This window comes from Cottoperca gobio, chromosome 20 (genome assembly GCF_900634415.1).
Source record: "Cottoperca gobio chromosome 20, fCotGob3.1, whole genome shotgun sequence".
NCBI classification, from domain to species: Eukaryota; Metazoa; Chordata; class Actinopteri; order Perciformes; family Bovichtidae; genus Cottoperca; species Cottoperca gobio.
Window position 1 is genome coordinate 12,043,607 of NC_041374.1, and position 25,457 is coordinate 12,069,063.

Sequence of the window (25,457 nt, forward strand, 5' to 3'; positions counted from 1 at the left end):
CCGGCAGAGTCAGTTAGTCGACGGACACACAGAGTGAGAAGAGTGAATACAGAGGGGCATGAAGAGAGCAATTACAAGGCTGTGGACACAAATACCCATGAAGACATAAACAGTAAATACTAAGTCACACACAACAAGCTAGTAACGTAATCCAGTACCTAAAACACACATTAACACACTCTTACCAATTTCAATACTTTGTCTTATGCTACACACCACACACACACACACACACACACACACACACACACACACACACACACTCGACTACTTCTACTACTACTACTACTACTACTACTACTACTACTACTACTCATACTACTACTACTACTCATACTACTTCTACTACTACTACTACTACTACTACTACTCATACTACTACTACTACTACTCATACTACTTCTACTACTACTACTACTACTACTCCTACTACTACTACTCCTACTACTTCTACTACTACTACTCATACTACTACTACTACTACTACTACTACTCATACTACTACTACTACTACTACTACTACTACCACTACTCCTACTACTACTACTCCTACTACTCCTACTACTTATACTACTACTACTACTACTACTCCTACTACTCCTACTACTTCTACTACTACTACTACTACTCATACTACTACTACTACTACTCATACTACTACTACTACTACTACTACTACCACTACTCCTACTACTACTACTCCTACTACTCCTACTACTTCTACTACTACTACTACTCCTACTACTACTACTCCTACTACTCCTACTACTTCTACTCATACTACTACCACTACTACTACTACTACTGCTACTGCTACTACTACTACTCATACTACTACTACTACTCCTACTACTACTCCTACTACTACTCCAACTACTACTACTTCTACTACTCATACTACTTCTACTACTACTACTCATACTACTACTACTACTACTCCTACTACTTCTACTACTACTACTCATACTACTTCTACTACTACTACTCATACTACTCCTACTACTACTCCTACTACTACTACTACTCCAACTACTACTACTTCTACTACTCATACTACTTCTACTACTACTACTCATACTACTACTACTACTACTACTCCAACTACTACTACTTCTACTACTCATACTACTTCTACTACTACTACTCATACTACTACTACTACTACTACTACGACTACTTCTACTACTACTACTACTCATACTACTACTACTACTACTCATACTACTACTACTACTCATACTACTTCTACTACTACTACTACTACTACTACTCATACTACTACTACTACTCCTACTACTACTCCTACTACTACTACTACTACTACTCATACTACTACTACTACTCATACTAATACTACACTACTACTCATACTACTACTACTACTACTACTACTCATACTACTACTACACTACTACTCATACTACTACTACTACTACTACTCATACTACTACTACTTCTACTACTACTACTACTACTCATACTACTACTACTCATACTACTACTCATACTACTACTACTACTACTACTCATACTACTACTACTACTCATACTACTACTACTTACTCATACTACTACTCATACTACTACTACTACTACTACTCATATTACTACTACTACTACTACTACTACTGCTACTACTCCTACTACTCCTACTACTACTACTCCTACTACTACTACTACTCATACTACTACTACTAATACTACTAGTATTACTCATACTACTACTACTACTACTACTCATACTACTACTACTACTACTACTACTACTACTCATACTACTTCTACTACTACTACTACTACTACTACTCCTACTACTACTACTCCTACTACTTCTACTACTACTACTCATACTACTACTACTACTACTACTACTCATACTACTACTACTACTACTACTACCACTACTCCTACTACTACTACTCCTACTACTCCTACTACTTATACTACTACTACTACTACTACTACTACTCCTACTACTTCTACTACTACTACTACTACTCATACTACTACTACTACTACTCATACTACTACTACTACTACTACTACTACTACCACTACTCCTACTACTACTACTCCTACTACTCCTACTACTTCTACTACTACTACTACTACTACTCCTACTACTACTACTCCTACTACTCCTACTACTTCTACTCATACTACTACCACTACTACTACTACTACTGCTACTGCTACTACTACTACTACTCATACTACTACTACTACTCCTACTACTACTCCTACTACTACTACTACTACTCCAACTACTACTACTTCTACTACTCATACTACTTCTACTACTACTACTCATACTACTACTACTACTACTACTCCTACTACTTCTACTACTACTACTCATACTACTTCTACTACTACTACTCATACTACTCCTACTACTACTCCTACTACTACTACTACTCCAACTACTACTACTTCTACTACTCATACTACTTCTACTACTACTACTCATACTACTACTACTACTACTCCAACTACTACTACTTCTACTACTCATACTACTTCTACTACTACTACTCATACTACTACTACTACTACTACTACTACGACTACTTCTACTACTACTACTACTCATACTACTACTACTACTACTACTCATACTACTACTACTACTCATACTACTTCTACTACTACTACTACTACTACTACTACTCATACTACTTCTACTACTACTACTACTCCTACTACTACTCCTACTACTACTACTACTACTACTCATACTACTACTACTACTCATACTAATACTACACTACTACTCATACTACTACTACTACTACTCATACTACTACTACACTACTACTCATACTACTACTACTACTACTACTACTACTACTACTACTACTCATACTACTACTACTACTACTACTACTACTCATACTACTACTACTCATACTACTACTCATACTACTACTACTACTACTCATACTACTACTACTACTCATACTACTACTACTACTCATACTACTACTCATACTACTACTACTACTCATATTACTACTACTACTACTACTGCTACTACTCCTACTACTCCTACTACTACTACTCCTACTACTACTCATACTACTACTACTAATACTACTAGTATTACTCATACTACTACTACTACTACTACTACTACTACAACTTATACTACTACTACTCATACTACTACTACTACTACTACTAATACTACTATTATTACTCATACTACTACTACAACTTATACTACTACTACTACTACTACTCATACTACTACTCATACTACTACTACTACTACTACTACTACTACTACTATTACTCATACTACTACTACTACTACTACTATTATTACTCATACTACTACAAGTCCGCACACAATGGGTCATGTGACGGATTAAGAAAGCCAGACTAATCAACGAGTCATTTTAGTAGAAGCAATAGTTTTCCAAAATGATTACTTTAAAAGTAAGAAGTATAATAATAGTACTACGTACTAATAGTAGTAAGTACTAATATCAAGATACTTCCTGACATAACAAATGACAGCAGTGTGTGTCCAGCAGTTTCAGACACATTTAAAACTAAAAGGTAAAGAGGGAGGCTATGAAGCCAATATTTTTTTTTAACTTTATTTTGAAGATTAATTTGGATACTTTTACAGTCCAAAGCTTTGGTAAGAAGTGTTGTACCTGAGCCAGGCTTGTTAAAAGTTTCTGGTAATTTTATGATGGGACCCACCCAAAATGGACCAATGACACATTTTGTTCCCCGAGTCATAGCCGAAGAGAAAACTGTGTTGATGTGAGAACACTAGAACCAATCAGACTCTCCCAAAAGTGCCAGCCACACCTTGTACCCACACCCAGGAAGGTCAGCGCTCCCCTCATCCCCAGACATTTACAAGTTACAGAAATGCTGAACTTAAGTAAGAAACTGGCGTGTCTTTCTAGCTTCATTGCATTTCTGAGTAAAATCAGTGAAGTCCAATCCCGAAGCATTTTGCTGTGACGGTCAAAACTAATTACAATAATTGAAGCCTCTCAGTTTACGTCTGAGCCAGTTCTGTCTCTCTGTATTTCAAATGCTTTCCATCTACAGAAAACGAGATGTTATTCACATCAGCGTCACTGGGACTTCCATCAGATGTGACAGTGACCATCTCATCATCGTACTCCACAAGCTGCCCACCCACACACACACATACACACACACACACACACAGATGTCGCAGTAACCGTGTGTGATAGCGGGTCTGGTCTTGTGTTGAAGGGTAGATAGATCAGCTAAGCTTGTGTGTCTGTGTGTGGAGGCTTAAAGCCGAGGTCATGGTACTCTAAATTACTTTACAACACTCCCTTCAACAGCCCCAGGCGTAAAGACCAGAAGCTTGAAATGTTATATTCACCGTTTAAGAATCTACTGACTTTTTTGGCACAAAAACTCTTTGATAAAAAGACTGTAGGTGGTGAGAAGGTCAGCAACAGTTTCACGAGTATCAAATATTTATTACATCTGCTGCAATGCATTTGTTAAACGTACAATATATCAGGCACCAGGCATTACTGCCTATCGTAAATCTTTATCAGATTGGTTATTTATTAGAAAGGGTCTTACGAAAAGATACTATTTGTTGCATTATGGGAAATGTACCCAGTGGTTTTGGATCTTGTCCCATACTAGGGACTACAAGTCCGTATATCGTCGCCTCTGTTCGATTTTGACAACTCGTTTTTTTTATCTGTTACTCACAATTCCCCCCACATTTCATTAAGTGCCCCTTAATACTGGATTTGTTTTAGAAGTTACAGACAGACCCTGAGTTTGTTGCCACTTCTGTTGTTCTTTTCACCAAGTGGGAAAGAAATTCCCAATTTCTCTGACTTAGAATTACAACCAGTAAGCTGACCAGGTTGCTCATTCTAACTATTCGATATGCTGTGAACAAAGTATTATTAAGTATCGATTAGTGCGCTCCTTTGACTTCCTAACAATACATAATACACGATCTGTGAACTATCCAGAGCAGCCTTGTTCTTCCAGTAAGCAGCTCCAGTGAAGCAGAAGGGTGTTCACAGCCTCGTCCAAGAATGTAATTGGCAACAATCATACGAGAGACGTGGAAGACGTTCTGGCCAAACAGAAAACAGTTTTCAGTGAGGTGAAAAATGTATCCACTGATTTCCTTCGGCTTTAATGAAATTCACAGAACACATTTCTTCTAACATTTATTTTCCTCACATCCTCACAAAATCTCAAGGCACCCCTGAGCTCCACGAACAGCTCACGAGCCTGCTGCAGTTTAAATCAATCTTCATTTTGAGCAGCGTCCACACAAAGACTAATTAAAAACTATGAAATATGAAGACAGCCACAGTCTCACATCTCACATTATAGTACACTTCATCACTGCAGTCCCGTGCGTGGCGGCCTGAGAGCCACAGCGTTAGGGGCTGAGTAGCATTCCAGCTGCTTCTCCACCTTCTCAGCTTGAAATTCAATTGAAATCCACCGAGGTTTCGCATTTAAATCAAAGGGAAGTATTCACACGACGAGTACAGGGAGCGTAACCTCTGCGCTAATCTACCATGACGTGAGCTTTGAGACAGGAACACACAGAAGGGAAAAGGGATTTAGATTTGGATGATTCAGAGAGGAATTCATTCAGAGTGATTCTAAAGATGGGGAAAGAGTGATTATATTAGTGATTCGGTGCAAACAGTGCTCGATGGAAAGTGCAGTGTTTATGTGCCATGTGTGAACACTAATCTGTGTATTCCGTGTGTAAATTATGGCTTTATTTTATTACCACACTCCCATCTTTGGTCACCACTTCATGAGAAACTACATGCAAACAGAAAGAAATGATGAAGTCAATGTTTCTCTTTCATTTTCACACACAGGGGGGAGATGAGGTTAACCAGGAAACATGGGGGATTTTGCTGTTGATTCACCTAAACACTGTGTTTGATTTAATCTGCTATGCGAAACAGAAAGACACACGAGACACAAGGAGAGAGAAAAGGGATAGTGAGAGAGGAGAATAAAAGATGAGGTAGAGAAAGACAGACGCAGGAATGAGAAGAAAGAAGGTAAACAGAGAAAGAGAGAGAAAAGTAGTGGAAGAAAGAAGAGAGAGAGAGAGAGAGAGAGAGAGAGAGAGAGAGAGAGAGAGAGAGAGAGAGAGAGAGAGAGAGAGAGAAACAGGAAGACAAGTTAAAAGAGAAGGAAATGGCGGGAGGGAAGAACTTTTGGATAACCTGAATGGAAACAGCAATACAGAGAAACACAGCTAAATTTGTATGTCAATAAAAAATGTTTATGGTCGTTAAAATAACACAGAAGAAGAAGATGACTGTGGGAGAAGTGGATAAGATGACAAGGCCAGATGAAGAAAGACAAAGTATGTTCTCACACTGAGGGAGGTAGAGAGAGACCGAAGACGCACCATCGGAGGGAGACAGAAAGGATGAACGATAGACAGTTAGTGACAGAAAGAGAGCGAGACGCACAACTGGCAGATTCACTTGGACGCTTTGATTCTCGTTTCCACCTGCGCAACATCTGGTGCTGCTGTACTATAGCAACCCACACACACACACACACACACACACCCACACACCCACACACCCTGACCCTGGGAATCTTTTGCTATCATATGTATTCATATGGTCCTTCTATTCACAGCCTGTACATGCATACATACAGTATGTCCTAAATCACGGCTTAAGAACTGCTCCACCTTTTCTTTCTTCTTTTGTGAATCTGACTTGGAACTCAATACTTAAAATGTAGAACATTACAAACATGTCAGTATTCGGCAGAAAACAGTTTGTAAATGACCCATTCATGTGATCATTTTCTCATATGATAAGGGAATATATTATTATACAGTATAAGCTTACTGTAGTGGTATATCAATCACACAAGCAAAGGAAGGAAAAAGATGCTGAACGATCGACAGGTGAGTGAAACTTTAAACCAGATGGCTGACAGACAAAAACAAGAGACAAACATTAATCTGACAGTGATTGAGAGCCGCAACCTCCAGAGTAAAAATAAAGAAGAGCAACTGCCCGTAACATGTTAAAACACATGTAAAGTTTGTGAGAAGGCAATCACCAATTTGGAAGGTATGATGGAAGAAGTGCCAGAAAAATAAAGAGAGCAGAGAGTGGGATGAAATCTATAAGTAGACGAAGGAAGACATATAAAAAACATATTTAAAAGAAAAACAGGAAATAAACTAGAGAAGTAGTTTGGAGGAGGAGAGTAGCAGCGTTCCACGTGAAGCAAAGAGAGCAACACTGTGCAGGACAGGCCCTGGGGTGGTTGACAGGCCGATGTGTCTTTGGTCAGTGGTCAGCGAGTTTGCTCACACTCCTAATGCTGTCCAGTCGATCCCTCGGAGGGACAGCTGGCGAACAGCCGCCTGCATCAAACCCCTCCTGCTTTCTCTCACACGTCCCACAACCACAGAGCAAAACAGCCAACAACCACCTTCTCACACCAAAATACTTTTTCGCCCTTCATCAACACTCAGTCGGTAAAATTAACTAAAGGGAAAGTTATGGATAGGTTTCTCAAAGGTCATAATGTTGTCAAATATATATCCTTTTTAAAGAGGGGCTTATTGAGAGCTTTCAGCCTCAAAGCTAGAAGAGTAATTAACTTTGCTATTGTGGCGCTGAGGCTTGTGCAAGGAGCCAGCGGAACAGGCTTGTGACACCGTGTTGGTCCACAACCTTAAGAAAAAAGGGCAACTTCTGAATATATCTTAATACTTACAGTGTTACTGTTGAACACTTTCCTGTATTAGCCTGTGCAGTGAGAACAGAGCACCTGTGTCCCAGATAAAAGAGTCGTGAGCTCTTATTGGATCTCTCAGTAACATTTTACTTGTTACCTGTTTGATGACCGGCAGAGATTTGATTCATACTGCCAATATAAAGCATCATCTTCTTACAGTAGCGGACATTTTAAACAATAATATGTAACTTTTGGGAGCTGCATCTGTAGCCACAAGTGTCTTACAGGATAGTGGTACCTGTTGCTTTAAAGACACCATCATTAGTTAATCTGACTGAGAGCGAGTGGAAAGGATCTGTTATGTACCAGGTGATGCAGCAGCACCAACTCTACTGGAGCGTTGGAGAGTTAAATGTGTTGCATAAGGAAAGATTAGTGGGAATTGATGAAGGCGTTGAAAAAGCGTCTTGCACAGTCCTCTATTGTAAGATTCTTCAAAACCCACCTACGTTCAATGCCAACATTTTTCAACACTTTCAACAATATCATAACAATTACGGTGCGGTTGAGGTCAGGGAAAGATCGTGGTCATGCTTAATAAAACATGCACGTTAATTGCAGGTGAAGTCCAATCTCCTGCGTGAAAGTCAGACGTGCTGAACTCCCATCCGCCACTGAAACCTCAACACCCTTATATTTCCAGAAGGACACACTACTTCATGCGTTGGTACTGAAGGTTACATTTAAGCCATAACGTGCAATATGGAGGAATTCCTAAGATACAGGACTGACTTTTCTAGCCGAGATCAAAACCTGCAAGCCAGACTCATCAATCTTTGTTCCTCCATGCTCTATCCCATAATGCACCAGAGAACCCAGCTTTTACTGCCTCTTCCTCGCAACAGGAACGTCTGGATGCTGACATTTACTCTGTGAGACAGGTACAGTTTAAGTACGATTTAAAATATCTCCTAAACTTCTCCTTGCTCTGGTGTAAGCCCCTAATATACTCCCAAGCGTGCGTGTACAGCTGCGGACACCACGGACGCCTAGTAGTTATGTTTATACGACTTTCTGGAGACAGTTGGTTGTAGCATAGTATCACAAAGATTGAGGTACGCAGATGTCCGCACAGAGCCTACGCATGCACCTTCAAATCCACGTCACTCGGACCTTCACAGACATGTATGTGGAAAGTATCATTTTGGCTTTACTGTCCTTGTAGCAGGCAATGTTTTGTTTTAGTGTTTCCACTCAGTGTCTCCTGGAAGAAATAGGATGAATGCAGTCGGAACCACTGACCTTGTTAAACTAACATGAGAACAAGAAGCCAGTGTAGTTGTAAAACAAGCAGCGTTTTCTCCTCAGTGGTGCAAATATTCCCGTATCTTCTCAAGTTTTGTGAGGGTTTTATGCGTACAGCCAAAACTGGATCCTGAAGACCCTCGTAAAAACCTCTGCATTCTAATTAAATCCGTAATTTACTATTTGCTCTGACCCATAATGCATCAAACTGAAGGGAGAGGCTATGAGAGGGAGACCGAATGAGTGAAAGATTAAAAAAGCAGACATTTTCACAAACACCCTTTAATTACATTGTTGCACACCAAGAAGCTGTCAACATTGTTAAAGACTTCGCGGATAGATAAACCAATAAAAAATGTTCTGGATGTCCAAGGCATGACAAGAATCCATGTGTGTTTATGTAATTACATAAGAGAAACAGGCAGGTTATGGGCTGTAATTACAGCCCATAACCTGCCTGTTTCTCTCAGACGTGATGGTTTCTGATGAAAGCTCAGATATGTCTGCGTGTTCCATTAATCTCTAATTCCTCTAAAGTCCCATCTCATTAAAGGTTTGATCAGATTGATTTCACGGGGAACAATCACAACTCTTCGGCCACTATTTCAATCAGAAAGAAAAACATCTCATTAAGAGGCAATTTATTTAGCTGTAAACACAAGTCTTTCTGAAGAGGCTCAAGTCAGACGTTATGCTTCAAACTCTTTAACCTTTTGCATCGGAGCAGTGTGGAGAGATAAAACACGGAGACAGCTGTTGAGTTTTTTTCAAAGCAGATGAATACTAGTGGCTAACAAAACACACACACACACACACACCCTCTGTGAGCTGTTGTCACTATGCTTGGCTGCCACCAGGAGCTGTATCCGCCTTCTGCTGAGTGTTTTGGCTCTTTGTAGTCAGGCAGCTGGCAGGGCAGCTCCTGGGGTCGAGGTACAGACCAAAGGGCTGGGAGTCCGCTGGGAGTCATCATTAACTTTGAGCAAGGGTGTGTGTGTGTGTGTGTGTGTGTGTGTGTCTTTGGAGACTCATCCTGTGCTCTGATCTTCTCCCCTGACCCAGCATCAAAGCCGACACACTGAGCGCCACAGGACAAGCCAAGGGCCACTGGCGGGAGCGAGAGTTTATGTCCGATGCATGTAGGCACACAAATACACCCGTGCATGCAGGGCAAAAAGTATGCAGAGGTACACGTGTAAGTGACCAAGCGAATGAAAAGCCCCTCACCTTACAGGATCCTACACACACACATGAGAAAGAGAGGACAGTGGGGTCTACAGTCACATTCCCACACACACTGTGTGATGCACACACGGTCCCAGATGTCAGTGGTGTGAGAACTCAGGGCCAGACCGGAGCATCAGTCCATAGCGAGGATATGAGGCAGTGAGATCAGCCCTTTTACAGACTGTCAAGCTCCATTAGCAAACACAGAGCAGCAGCCGACAGCTTTACTCTTGGTGTCCGGCAGAAATCAGTAGTGATTTCAGCCCATTGCTAATGACCGTTTAGCTTCCTGACAGACAGCCAAGAAAAGTGCTTCATGCTCAGCAAGCTTGAAAAGTTTATACTATTTCAAGTTTTGCAACAATTTTATATGAATAAATGCCATTTTGATTTAACCCACAGCCGGTTCATGAAAGTTTTAAGTCTACTGCATGTATGAGGTTTATATCCTGGGAAGATTCCTCTGGTGCACAGGAAGCGATGCGTTCAATGCTTCAACTAGGTTTGTTTGAAATAAACAAAAATAACCTGTTATAGAATTTAACATCAGATCAGGGGGATCTCTGGGAAATGCAGTGTAGAAACATTACAGCAAAGATTTTACTATTTAGAGTAATCTCGTTGACACAAAGATTGCAGCCTGTAGCACAGATAAGAAAATGTGGCATTCGTTAAAGTAATTTAAAGTGATTTATCTTGTTTTCTCCCGCCCGAGCTGGCTGGATGTGGGGTTTTAGTGACCTGTGCAAATAACACAGCACTTCCTGAGAGCCTGACAATTTTCTCCTCTTTCACAGACACACACACATTCATCAATGGCCTGGATATCCAGTCTGCTCTTCTTCCATTACCTCCCACAGGTTACAGTACATAATGACCTCACTGAACAGGCATCCCCAGGAACAAAGGCCCCATTTGAACCATATAATCACATTTTTGTACAGTCCTCCATATAATCCTTGAAAAACTATTTGGGTTTTTCTGAAGACCCATCCAAAACCATGACACATAATGTTAGGCGTAATGTCCCAGGACACACACAAATACACAAACTCAACCACATACACAGAGAAGGAGAATCTGATTTTTGTTCCCACCACCCGAGCTCTATCACCACTGTGCTGCATTCCATACAAGATGATAAAATGAAGTCTGGACACACATCTATCTTTTGTCGTTTTTAGCTAGTGCGCAATGTGTGTGGGTTTGTGTGTGCGTGTGTGTCTAACCCCAAGGGTAGGCGGATAATTTGCTGTAATTGCTCCTCTGCTGGGGCTTTGCTAACAGATAGATATCCAAGGTATGGCTGTTGGACTGTGTAGTATCAGTTTTTTTCCCATCAATAGACTGACAGCTGAGTGGTAGCAGTCATCAGCTCTCTGTTGAGTCTCCAGTTGGCCTCCAGGTAGCTGTATGTGTCATACCTGTGTGTCAATAGGAGATTTTATTCCATCTCTTCAAGCGCTATTACTTAGGATTAAGATGTGGACCCACTAACATTTAAACAATGGAGCATGTGAATGTTTGTGTTTTTCTGTTCTTGTTATGCCCCCTTTTTTTACTACAATAATGTACGATACCATAAAGTAACTTAAGATAATGGTAACATAACATAAGATAAGGTTTGGTAAGGGAACATAAAGGCAGGTCATGTAGAGTAAATAAGAGAGTCAATGACACACCACACAAAGTAATCCAAGTAAACTATTTCAAAAGTCTAATTATACAAAACAACAAACACGGCAAACAAACCACAAATAAACTACTTCATTTGAACTTAGTTTCAAGCCACCTTCATCTAGTAACTGTCGCATTTATGGCATTTGTTTTGTGTTTTATTAAATAAAACCTGACGAAATCTCATGTTGCAACTTCAGCTTGCATTTTGTTAAATTGGTGAGACTCAAGTTTGGAGACAAGAAGGAGGGACCTCACAGGATAAACAAGACATGTGTGTGTGTGTGTGTGTGTGTGTGTGTGTGTGTGTGTGTGTGTGTGTGTGTGTGTGTGTGTGTGAGGGAGTAGCCTTGTGAGTGCATGTTAATAATCAACCTTTACACCCATGTCTATAATCAATCTTCATACACCACTCGTGTCTGTTTGAACACTTACAAGTCTAAATGGCCACAGAGAAACACTCATTGACATTAATGGCCAGTTGCGATTTCCCCAAAAGTCCCTGTAAAAACAAGTGTTCGTTTCACTGGACACCAACTCGAGCCAATAAGCTGTCAACAAAAGACGGCGAAACATCTTTTTCACATTTATAAAGAAAATTCCATGAAATCAGGAAATAAATGAGCTGGAAAATAATCAGAGCATATATTATTTTCCACTTTATGGGATGTTAATAAAAATGTAATTCTACAGTAGAGCAGCTGTCACAACAGCCTCTGGTCAGACTGAGACTGGTGGCCTACACTTCGCTTCAACTTAGATCGGCGGTGTTCGCACAGGACGTCTTGTGGACAGAAGAGCCAGATGATTTCTCAAATGCTCAGTGGTGGAAAGAGCACAGCATGACGTTCAGGAAAAACTACTGTGAGGAGTTAATGTAATTAGTTATCTCTAGTCTTTACACTCCTTCAGCGACGGACAAAAATAAGGATTCGGTGCAGCCATTTTGGTCATTAAATGACTCCCGCTGCTTGTTCGGCTCTTTGGGTAAACGCACAAGATTTCTGCTGGAGTTTGTTGCTCGAGTCAAACTGTTTGTCTTTCTTCAACATCTTGTTCTCTTTGGGGGCAGATTTGGCAGGATTCTACTCGCTGTTTCATTTAGACACAAACAAGAAAATAAACGCAACCAAACACCGCAGTCATAAACAAAACCAGTGACACCAAACACTTCACTGTCTAACGTATGTGACTAACAACAACAATCCTAAACCAGAATCATTCATCTCACAATACACTGCACACTAAAAGTTACATTGTTTAGAGTTGGTCAGATTGTTGGGATTTACTGTCCTTTGGTTGCCAAGGGATACAGGGGAAACATTTGGGTGGCCAGCAGAGGAGTGTTCGTCTGGATCTACGATATCTCTGGTATATAATAGACGTTGCAGCAAATCGATCAGCGATTTTTCACTGGTCACAAAATGAAATCCCCAAATGTAGGATAACAGATGAACCCATAATAGTTTTTTGAAGATGCATAAAAGTCAGTATTTATTGGGGATATCAGTGACCATGACATAAAGGGGGTCTGATCGTTTGAAAAAAGAAACCTCAGATCTTGTTCCTTCTTCCTGCAATATTCTCCGTCCTTGATGTTGGGCTCCATTTCCTCTGCGATTTATTTGACTGATGATGGCTACTTACTGCTTTCCTCTTGGGTCGTGACCACAGACCCTCTCAGAAACGGTTCCCTCGGCTGCTTTATAGTTTCGCCCCCATTCAGAACTAAGTGAATATTCCGTAAACAGAGATGTACTCCCGTGGTTTTTGATGAGAGTCCATTTTGAGCAGAACAAAACATTTCTGTGGGTTTGAAATGTTTGCCAGGCCTCATTTTTATTTATGGCGTGTCAATACAGGCATGATGGTCATCAAGAATCACCTTTGTTCTGGCCCGTTAGGCTTTGTGGGAAACCATCTGAAGGCTGATCACACAGGCATTTGTCTGTGTGTGTGTGCGTGTGGGGTAGTCTTAGTAAGCATACTATGTAGGGTGCTTATTCGCTACTTTATCGGAGGTTGTTGCCTGCATGCGTGTGCCTGTATTTGTCCGATTGCTCGTATTTTAGTGTGCCTTATGTGTCCATGTGCCTCTGTCAACGTGCAGCAGTACAGGCAGTAAAGAGGCCTGCTATAGTGATCTGTGCTTAGTATCTGCTTTTGGGCAGCAGGTGTGCATGTGTGTGTGAATGTGTGTTTATACGTGTGTGTTTGAGCTCGGCCGGTCTGGTCCCAGATTTAGAGGAGGAAGCCGGTGTCAGGGCCAGGAGATGGATCTCTCCTGAGGGATCCGATAAATAAGGAAAATATATCTTTGAAAAAGGGAAACGCAGCTGTTTCCAAAGGAGAAGTCAAAATATTGGTGGCTTTGCATTCCACAGCCACAAGGTAGAAGGCCAGCTCACTCTGTGATGCTGATGGTAGGCCTACTCCATTTCTCCTCCCTCTCACTATGAACACCTCCTTTTCTCTGCCTCTGCACATCTTTTCTTCACGTCTCCCTATCCTCACCTCTCTGTCTGCCTTTCCCCTACACGCTCTCTGTCATGAAGACAGGCGAGCCACAGTGTGATTCCCTTTGGAAAGTCCGTGGTAACCACAACGCATTTCAGCGGCTTAAAGGCAGAGCATATGATCCACTGATAAATCAGTCTGGGCCAGCTTCAATCTCCCCCCTGGGCTGACTTATATGTAAGACCTAGTGCTTGTTTTACACACAGGCACAGCTCCAAAAACAGCGACGGTAACCAGATACCTGGATATTCATATAGCAGGTGGGCCTTGAGGAAAATCAGGAGGATAATAATCAATGTTCCTAATAATACATCGGTCCGCCGCGTCAACACAATATTGGTGCGATGAAAGTGAAGAGAACTTTCTTCATGTTATTTGAGTTTCGCTGAAAGCCAGAAGCGTACATCCAGACTACCTTTCAAAATGACGTGTTATTTCAGTACGGGGCATCCCAGTGGGAACACTTTCCTCTAAATGTACAATGTTGTGCACTAAACATGAGGTCAGTGCCATTTTTAAAGCGTACTGTAAAAGAAAAAGTATTTAAAAATAGGTGGGGAGAATTGCAGCAATGGTAAAAACGACATTTATGAAAGATCTACTCGATTGTTGTTTTTTGCTTCTTCGGCTGAGTTTCTTTTGTGTCATTATAGATTTAATCCTATTCAAGGCTTTTTATCTTCTTCTAATATAATCATCTGTTGAAATCACAGATAGAACAGTGACTTCTGACCATGTTAGAGGATCATTCTGCTTCATTACAACGTGGTCAGGTAGTAATCAGCCAGATACTGCAGACCCGTTCCCTGAGCACAATGTTGTTATGTCAGATTGAAGTAATATCCCAAATGACAAAAACAATAATGATTTAAAGAATCTGGACTTTGACATCACGATTCACTAGAAGGCACAATTACGTTTGATTTCAAACAAATGTTGGGAATGGAAATGCAATGTTGTTGGATGTTCAAATCTTATGATGATACATGAAAGAAACAAAACAGCAACAGACAAAAACAATAACCTGAATAGCTCGAGCTCAGATCTAGATTACCACCTAAATGCGATCAAACGATTCTTGGATATCCGTCCACAAAGGCCTTAAAACAAGTTATCAAAAATAATCGTTAAGTTCTCTCGACCATTAGATGAATGTCCCGGTTACATTCCTCTCAAAGTGCACACAACACCAGCTGGGCTTGGAGAGCAGCTCATCTCAGATAGTATATAGTGTGTGTGTGTGTGTGTGTGTGTGTGTGTGAGTGTGTGTGTGTGTGTGTGTGTGTGTGTGTGTGTGTGTGTGTGTGTGTGTGTGTGTGTGTGTGTGTAATGTAGGAACAGTACTGAACACATTATTTTTTTTAAAGAAGACACATAGTAGATGCACGCAGCTAAAACTGTCTGACTTCCTTTAAAACCCTCAGATAAGGTATGCAGGAGGTGTGGAAAGTGTCCCAACAGGAGGAAGGACTGGGCAGAGTTTCCCCTGCACATCCTTAGTGATAAGATCCTTTTATCCAGAAAGCCTCACAGCTCTGGGATTGGATACTTTTGTGTTATGCGTGGCCTCTTTGGGAGTCAAACCTCTGACCTCTAGACATATTAGTGTACCGTTGCACCCACTGACATACAAATGAAACCATCTTTCTTCATCTCCTCGCTTGGTTTTTTTATCTTTCTTTTTTGTATTTGCAGTTTTGTTATCTCCCAACGCCCTCTCCTCCTTGTACTTTCTTCTGTCACCATATTTTTCCTTCTCCAGTCTTGCCACTCTTCCTCCTCTTAGCTCTTTTTCTCATCTCTCTCTTCCACCCTGCCTCCCTCCATCCCTCCCGACTCCGACTGTTTTCCTGTCAGTGTCATGTTTGGAAAGTCAGCCCGCGGGTCAGCCTAGGGCTCGTAAATTTGTCAGCGGCAGCGCGGTTGAAAGGGAGGCTACTTGGTCGGGAGGGTCAGGAGCATCTGCGCTCACATGGGGCCTTTTTCTCACTGTGGACCCATGGTTGTTGTTTCAGGCATGTCCTCTTTAGAGAGATGACCAGCCTGGGAACATGTGAGGGGCCGAGGGGTGAAGCTTTCTCTATGACACCAGTATTTGATGAAGACTTCTCGTATAACGAGCTGGTTGTTTAACAAGTACATTCAAATACACTCCAATTATCAGTGCACACACACAACACACACACACACACACAACACACACACACACACACACACACACACACACACACACACACACACACACACACACACACACACACAAAGACTTTATGAGAGTGAGTGATAACATTCTGCTCTGTTCTGGTTTAGTCTTTTGTTTGCATCTTGTGTGTACAAATTTGTATATGTATATGTCTGTTTTTATGCTTTTACAAAATAATTCTAAATTGTAAAACGTCTGTATCTAGAAAAGTATGTAATATAAATTAAATGTATTATTATTATTATTATTATTATTATTATTATTATTCTCCAACCATTGACCTTTGAGGGAAAACTCCTCCCAACACTCTTATCACTGTCGAATGAACAGCTATTGTTGATCTCCCTGGGTTCATTGGGTTCATTGGGTTCATTGTGGTGTATTTTTCTAATTTGTAAGAATGACTGATCTGAACGCCAAACACTATTAATTTCCAGCGCAGGTGCAACAGACTTTGATATTTTCTGACTGTTAAAATATTCCAAAAGATGTTTTTCTTTTTAAACATTTTAACATGTTGACCAGAATGCAGTGCAGCCACAGGACATCTCACATTGGACCCACAGAAAACACTCTTGCTCTCTGGTCTAACCAACACGTCCAATATTTGGAAAATGGAGAAAATCCCGACATAGACAAAAACAAGTTGGTCATTGGGGAAGTGGGTTCATCAACAAAAGTAAGTCACAAGAACACAAGACGACTCCTGGAAGTCTCGGATCATCACTGCTGGGTGATATGTAACGGCAGCATGTTCCTCTAAACATAAATATTACATTACAATAACTTTGTCCTGATGCTAACAGCAAGGGATCAATAAGCAATGCAAGCGGTGAGGCTGTACTAATGAGTCCAGACATTTATAAAATAAATGAATATAGCAACCTCATGGTGGCGCTAAAGGAAAAGTCAGGGGATCACTCGGGTCTCTAGGATTCATCCTCTAGGAACTATTAATGTCAGTAAAAAAGATCACGTCAATCCACCCAACGGTTGTATAGAGAGATCGACCAACATACCGCTCGCACGGCTTTAAAATGATTACCGTCCTATTTCTACTATAATATATCTTCATGAAGACATTTGCGAACACATAAAAGTTTATAGGTGGCTCCCAGAACAAACACACTCACACCCTCCTTCCTGTGCTTCTTCAAGGTCACCAAGGGCTTTAAATCAACCTTCATCTGTCCCAGAGATTCTCACCGCTCGAGCATCCTCTGGGTGTGCCTCTCTGCTGTCCTTTCTTTCCTCCTTTCTCTCTCTGCTTTTTATTTATTTACTAGAGATAAATCCCTGAAGGTTTCCCGGTGGCTTCACAGAAGAATGTGACGACAGGAATGTGACATTTACGCCATTCCTGTTGGCCGCGGTCATCTCCATTACCAGAACGAGCCTCTCCGGCAGAGCAAACGACGGGGTCATTATGATAATGGATGGACTTTACTGGGCACACAAGGACATGCCGATTCAGAGTTCAGCGGTTCACAACCTTTTTTAACACCGGGTTGGACGAGAAATTCCAAAGACATACCGACTAGTGTTTACTTAATGGGCTGGTTATGTAACATCAAATGTATCATCATAAAGATTCAAACAATGTCAATAAACAAATCCTTTGATAGAATATAAATTCATTGAAGTGAATGTAAAATAGCTGCAGAATATTCCTCCTAAAATAACAACAGTGTGGACAAGAATCAAGAAGCCAGAGAAATAAAAAGGGCATCCTGTGGTGTGCACGTTTTTATTCATTTAAAATATTGGTGGTTTAGTATCGGCGATACCGACTGTGATACTTGGATCAAAACCAAAATCAGTAGCATTTCCCACTCTTATCAGCATTTCCTTAAACTGTGTTTCGGTGACAAATGTTTCCATCACTTGCTCTAACAGGTGCTATTTCTAACTGCTGTGAACATGATCCTGGAAAACTGTGAGCTTATGATGTTACTAATCACTAAATATCACAAGCTATGCCTCATTTATATAGTTTAAATACAGAAGATGAATGTCAGGTTCGAGCAGATGTGTGTGGTGATTCACATGAGAATAACAGCTACATGTTGATGCAGTTTGTACTAATGCTACTGCTGGCATCCACATGCTCCTCCATCTTCTTCTTCTTCTTACAGTCACTCCCGAACATCATCACATCCACCTAACGAGCAGGTGTTTCCAACTTTCAACAGATTGGATTTCGTGGCTTTGGTTACGCAGAGCTCTTGGAAAAATGCAGGAATCAAAACAGAGACACATTTGTTTGCATCTTTGCTTCTCCGTTTCCTTCTTTGTCTCCTTCTTTCACATATACAAACTGTGTTTATACAAACAGCCTCACACAAGCACACACACACACACACACACACACACACACACACACACACACACACACACACACACACACACACACACACTAATTCCAGGTTAATTATCTCCTCTGTGTGGCCTCCTCATAGACAGTTAAACACAAGACAAGGCTGACAGCTTTACGGCGCTTAGAGGGAAAGAGTGGTGCAGGAGTAAACATGTACACACTCTCTCTTTGTCTATCCTCATTTTAAGCACATACACACACACACACACACACACACACACACACACACACACACACACACACACACACACAAATGCATAAGTACTGATACATGCGGTTACAACTGCAAGTTTGCAAAAGACTTTCTGAGCACTACAACAAGAACACAGTGAAAAGTCATAATCGCACATACGGATGTATATTAATATTTTTGTGTCAACTTCGCCATTTGTTTTAACTTTGTGCCAGACTTCAATATATTTAAAAGATGCCTCCAACACTGCATTTGGACCACCAGACTCTCTAGTGAAACCAACACTAAAATCAATGTCTAATATGGAGCCAACAGCCTAACATATCATGCACTCTGTTGGAAGAGGCCATTATATCAACATGTTTCTGAACAGCTGCTTATTGTTGCACAGTGTGCGGTCAAGACCTCTGAGGGTAACAACAATTATTTGATGCAAGGCAAAGACGAGACAGAAAAGGAGACGTGTCAAGACAGACAGATGCGACCAAAACAGATGTGAGAAAAGACAGTGAAGCTCTGCCCAATCCTGCTTGAAGCATAGCAGAAAAAAAACTGAACAAATTCCTCCGTGCCAACCCAGAGGTGATAAATGGGAGCAGCGGGCCCTAATCAGATGTTCCGCCAGGGTTATCTGCTCCGTTCGATAGATCGTTACCAGCCGCGAGTGTGCCGCACTTCACCTCCTTATCTCATCACACTCCTCCATCCCACGCAGCTATCTCTCCGAACTGGAATGTCCGATTCAGACATGAGACTGGACTGGAGAAGAAATGAGGACAGAGAGAACAAACGAGGCAAGAAGTGTAATCTCTGTACTTAGTCCCAATCTCTGCTGCCATCTCGTCAAGTCGGAGAGTTATAGCGTGAGAGGGAGAGATATCATCAGGGTGGGTGGGCGCTGAGGTGGAGGAGTGATGCGTGTGTGCGTGTGTGTGTGTGTGTGTGTGTGTTTGTAGCGGGGTGTTAAGAGCAGGGTGTGTGACAGAGATGACTTCAAGTGTAAATGGAATGCTTTCTTATAAATGGTTATCTGCTGACCTTAGGGTCGACCAACCGTGTGTGCGTACAGCGCCATCTATGTACACACACCCGAAGCAAAAGGTTGGCTGCGTCAATTTCTCCACCTACTGCATGCATGCATGCACACACACACACACACACACACACACACACACACACACACACACACACACACACACGCATACACACTGTAAGGTCTGTGGCTAAAACTCAGATGGACAATAGAGCTGTCCTGTAACACCTCGTATTTTATGACGGACAAGAAGCTGGACTGGAAAAGACATAATCGGTTAAACCGGAGATGTTTCCCTCATCAACCCTGTTTGTTTCTTGAGGCGGCTGTGTGTTTTGCCAAAAAGCTTGACAACCAATACAATCCAAACATGAGAAAAAGGAAGCACTTTAAAACACTGTAACTCAATAAGCAGAATTATTTGTATATCTTGGGCCGTTCTTGAACATCACTGCAAGTTCAAGAGTACTTGTAGCAGCAGTGAAATATCTGATACTGTAAACAGATGAAAACAAACAGGTTTGTAGTTTGTTAATATAATTTTTCTCACCATTGCGAGGAGGTTTCAACTGCCAAGTTTATGTCTCCCAAAAGTTCCTTTATTCCGCTTCAGCATAACTTGAATTCCTCTCTTAACTTCTGGCTAATATTGTTTACGATATGCTGCAAGTTGAGGTGAAGTGACGGGTGGTCCTCTGTTCTGGTCTGTTCTGGTCTATTCTGGTCTGTTCTGGTCTGTTCTGGTCTGTTCTGGTCTGGTCTCCGAAGCTTTGCAGAAAGTGTTTCAAGGCGGTTTAGTGAACATTTTCCAAAGCTCCCTTCTGCATCAAACAACTGGCTCTTTGATCGAAGCCAACTAATTATTTGATCATGCTGGGGCTTTGGGACACGTTTCACAGCAAAGGAAGTGGCTTACCTGAACTAAGGCGCTGAGAAATGCAGCCAGGCATCATAAGACGGGGAAAACAGCCGCTTAATAAGGGCACTTCATTTCAGAATAAGCCCAGGGCTGTCTGGACCCGGCTAATCTCCTGAAAACCCACTTCTTAAAGCTTTCTGGCTTGTTTGTCTTTAAAGTGTGGGAGGTAGGCTAGTAGAAAACGTGGCTGTTGACTTAGGTAAGAGGTCTAGTGACAGCTTAGCTATAGCCATGCAATGAGGTGTGCAGAGACAGAGAGGAGAATAAGAAAAGGAGAGCAGTCGTGATGACAGACAAGTGCACGAAAGCATAAAATAATATTATAATATTTGAGCTAGAGAGGGCATGTGTGATTTCACTTTCCAGAGACTGGAACAGCCTTAAAATGGGTCATAATATCTTAATGTAGCCACTTCATGGGCACATTAGATTGCTATCTGATATCAATAAAGCTTTTATATACATACATACACACTGCGGAATTGCATAGGCTGCAGGTGCATTAAAACCATCTTCTGGATTGGAGTAGCCGACCCAGATTGTAGCATGTAGCGAGGGGGAAGACCAAGACAAATTGGTGATCTGGCTAACGGAGACACGTACACAGTATGTGGCTAAATGTAAACAAAGGTTTATAGAATTGTATACAAGTGTAAATGAGGCTTTAGAACAGAAAACACAAGGATGAGGTCAAGCTCACCTGTTAACCAGTAAAGAGTATTTAAAACTGGAGGGAAAGTTTGACTTTAAAACGATGAATGGATTTTCTTGGATCATTATGGGAGGTCCTTCTGGTACAACCCATCAGAGCAACAGTAGGAACGAGAGAGCAAACGAGCAATGCGCTTTGTCCACGCTCAGAGGGGCCTCCACACCTGTGTGGCCGGTGGACACGGGAGAGCAACGGCAAAGCAAACTCCTCACAGTTAAATGCAGATGACACAGGAACAACATTTGGAATTCCTGTGCTGTGACCCGTGAAACCAAAGCCATTTCTGTGCATCCTTAACTCACCATAAGTACGAGGTAACGGCTCAACCACAAGAACCAAACCTGATAGGAATAGCAAACTTTCCCCTGCTGGTTATTATAGCCCTCACGGTGGCGGCAGATATTTGTTCAGCAATGTGTCACCCCTCATTAATTGAGCGAGCATTGACGTCTTGTATTTGTTTTCCACTGGGATGCACTTTACCAATGTTGGTCAGTGTCTCCCCACTCACTCCACAGTATATTACCTTGTGAGAGACTTACAGGTCTGTGACCAGAGACGTCTGAAAAGGATAGGTCATCCTTTTTCCACTAAATATGTCTCAACTAGAGTCCTCCTAAAATATGAATATGAATAAAAGAAGCATTTGTACTTAAAACTAAACACAGAGTCTCCTCAGAAGGACTTTTCAGAATTCCCTACACATGTACTACTACATAGTACTACTACTCATTTCTTTAAGTACATTAATGTACATTCACGTTCAAAGTCAGCGTGCCTGCGTGTTTAAGCCACATAGAAAAAAATCTACATTCAACAAGTGTGTACAAGCCCTAAACTCTAGTTAAAGGGGCCCAGAGGAGTTTTCTTGTAAACAACCAAAACATACGTATACATCCACTGTGTGCATTTCCTTCCTCACAAAACATGCAAAGCTGATTTTCAAGTATTTCAATCCTGTATTGTTTACACCCATGTTTATAGCGTGCAGTCTCATGAGCTGCCTTTGTTGGTGCATTACTGCATATGTTTTATCTTGGTTACTGACACCTGTAGATCAGTGGAATAGTGTGAAACCATTGACAGGATGTGTGTGGCATCACTCACGTGGCGTACGCATGAGATAGACCTAGGGATTGATTCATAGAGAGACACTATCAGGTCTAAAACTCCCCAGGGATCCTTGAACAGTGACCGCTGCCATCACCCGAGGACCCTGCTGTGCAACAGGACATGTTTGGAGCTGCAGCGTGTCACGCAGCATGAGTCATTCAGCACACAGTGTCACTTCAACAGACCTCAGTGGAAAGCAGGACGTCCGCAAGGCAAACAGTGATGAAGGTGCTTTACCAGGAATGAAGATGAAAAAGGAGCTGGAAAATATGCTTCTCATCCCCCAATTTGAAGTTTTCCACCACTTGCTCCCTTTCCAATGGGTCATTCTGAAGAAGCGATGAAAGCTAAGGAGAATGGATGACTGAACAAGAGGTCCACATTAATCATACAGAGGAGGGGGGGGGGCATATGGTTCGCAGAGAGCACTTGAGACTGGATGTAACGCAGAGTCTCTTAAATCTATCCGAAGCCCAAGAGAATACCGTCAGAAAATGATCTCTCTATCTGCGTTACTGCCGCAGCTGGCTGTGAAAGACATCAGTTCACGCCGAAGCTTAAATCACTGTCATCGTTTTATTTGCTATGGGTCAGTTTAAACTATGAGATTCTTACATCTACACCCAGGGAGGATTTGCTGATGTAAAAAAAGTGACGTGTGCGATGTTTTAAATCAGATCATCAGAGTAAAAGGAGCCGCTGCATTCTTCTCTGCTTTGATTTAGCTTCACAAACACAGATTACGCGGAGAAGGAGCCGTTCAATTATTAAATCTGCTTCAGGCTCTGTCTGTTCACCCTGCCCCATATTTTTTAAATCGTTTCAGACAGATTGTTTGACTTCTTCTCTTTGCTTCCTTTCATTTATCTTGATTCTAATTTGTAGTTTCACTTTGGCCACACATGATATCCAGATTTTTCGGCTGGTTTTGAAACAAGACGGACCACCCAGGAGTGATTCAGGACTATAGCTTTCTTAGTCGCTCCACACAAAGCGCTCCAATCGAGCAGGAGACACATTAAAAACTAATCGGATGGCGATGACACACGGTAGTCGTGCGAGGCCTTATTTGCAAAGCAGATGGAAAGCCTTGGCCTGTCCAACATTAATTACAATCACATTCAGGGAGGAAGCTGTCCCTCCTCCAGGGCGGTTAGGACTCTGTGTACGGCTGGAGGAGATGGCAACCTAATCCCTGGTCACCGCAGAAATCTGAGGGAATCGTCAAAAGATGCACAGGACGCGATTAATCAAAGTGGAGAGCCAGATGTGCAACAACACAGTATAAACCCAAACTGACACAGCACAGGAATACCAAAACCACAGACACACAAACACCGCGCCGCCACCATCACACTCCCACACAGAAGCCAACAGAGGGGCTTCGATATTTGAGACCAAAGCGACTGCCTCCTTCCGTCTGAATATCTGGTTTTCATCACTGCATGTTGCAACACCAATACTCACAGGACCAATAAGTAGAGAACCATTTGCCTTCTCTCACACCAAAACATAATTCTCCTCTCCATGTGTGGTACTGAGAAACTATTCAATGGTTTATAAAGGTGAAGGATAAAATATGTGAAGGACTTCCTGTTTCAAGATAAACTTAAGTCAGACTTCATTCTTCAGCAGTGATTCTCACTGTTTTTCATGACAATGCTCTTAGTTCCCAAGAATGACAATCAATCTAGATTTAAGCCTCCTTGTCCACCAGAGTCTGACTCTGGCAGCGCCTCTGTTTATCTTCAGGCGCTCTGTTTAGAGTCTCCCAGTAAACACTGGAGCTGCTAATGGAAGGAAGGCCTTTTGGCTTTTATGTTCCAAACTCGTTTTGATTAAAGTGTTTCTCTTTATCGTCACTGGAGCTAATTAAAGACAAATCTGTTTGGGTAACACAAACAATGCGACGCAGTTTACGCACACAAACCGCAACTCGCTGCGCTGGAGGTCAACGGCAGGAATAGCCCTTATATACAAATACCAGCGGTGGTGGTTGATGGTTTGCTGAGGATACGAGGTCTATTTTTTCCCGCGAACACATAAATCATGGAGTAGATTTAACAGCAAAACTGACCACAGAATTTCGGTCCTATGGGCTACATGAGCCGAGGGCGAATCTCCCCGGACAGAGGACGTGCAACAATAAATTACTCCCAAACAATACAAACCTCATCAGATTTTCTGAAGCCAGAGGAGATGAGGGTGTATGTGGCCTCTTTGCGGTTCATGATCAATTACTAAACGTGCGTACTAGTGCGTCTGTTGTGCTACTGTCCTGTGTGTAAATTCAAATGTGCTATGAACTCCAGGTGTCTTCTTGGTCAAATGTGAAAAACTAAAACAAAAACCTATTTTTGGATAAACAGGCGCCTAATTCATGGGTTATTTAAAAACCCATAGCTCCGTAAATGTACAACATTTTTCTGTATAAGATTATTCAGAGCGACCCTCCACTT

The 25,457-nt window shown here is 41.7% G+C and overlaps 1 protein-coding gene across 1 annotated transcript in view; it reads right to left on the reverse strand.

Annotated features, from left to right (window-relative positions):
- Nucleotides 1–25,457, reverse strand: part of bmp6 (bone morphogenetic protein 6) — a 44,325-nt gene that overhangs the window by 17,849 nt on the left and 1,019 nt on the right. The gene's annotated exons all lie outside the window — the stretch shown is intronic.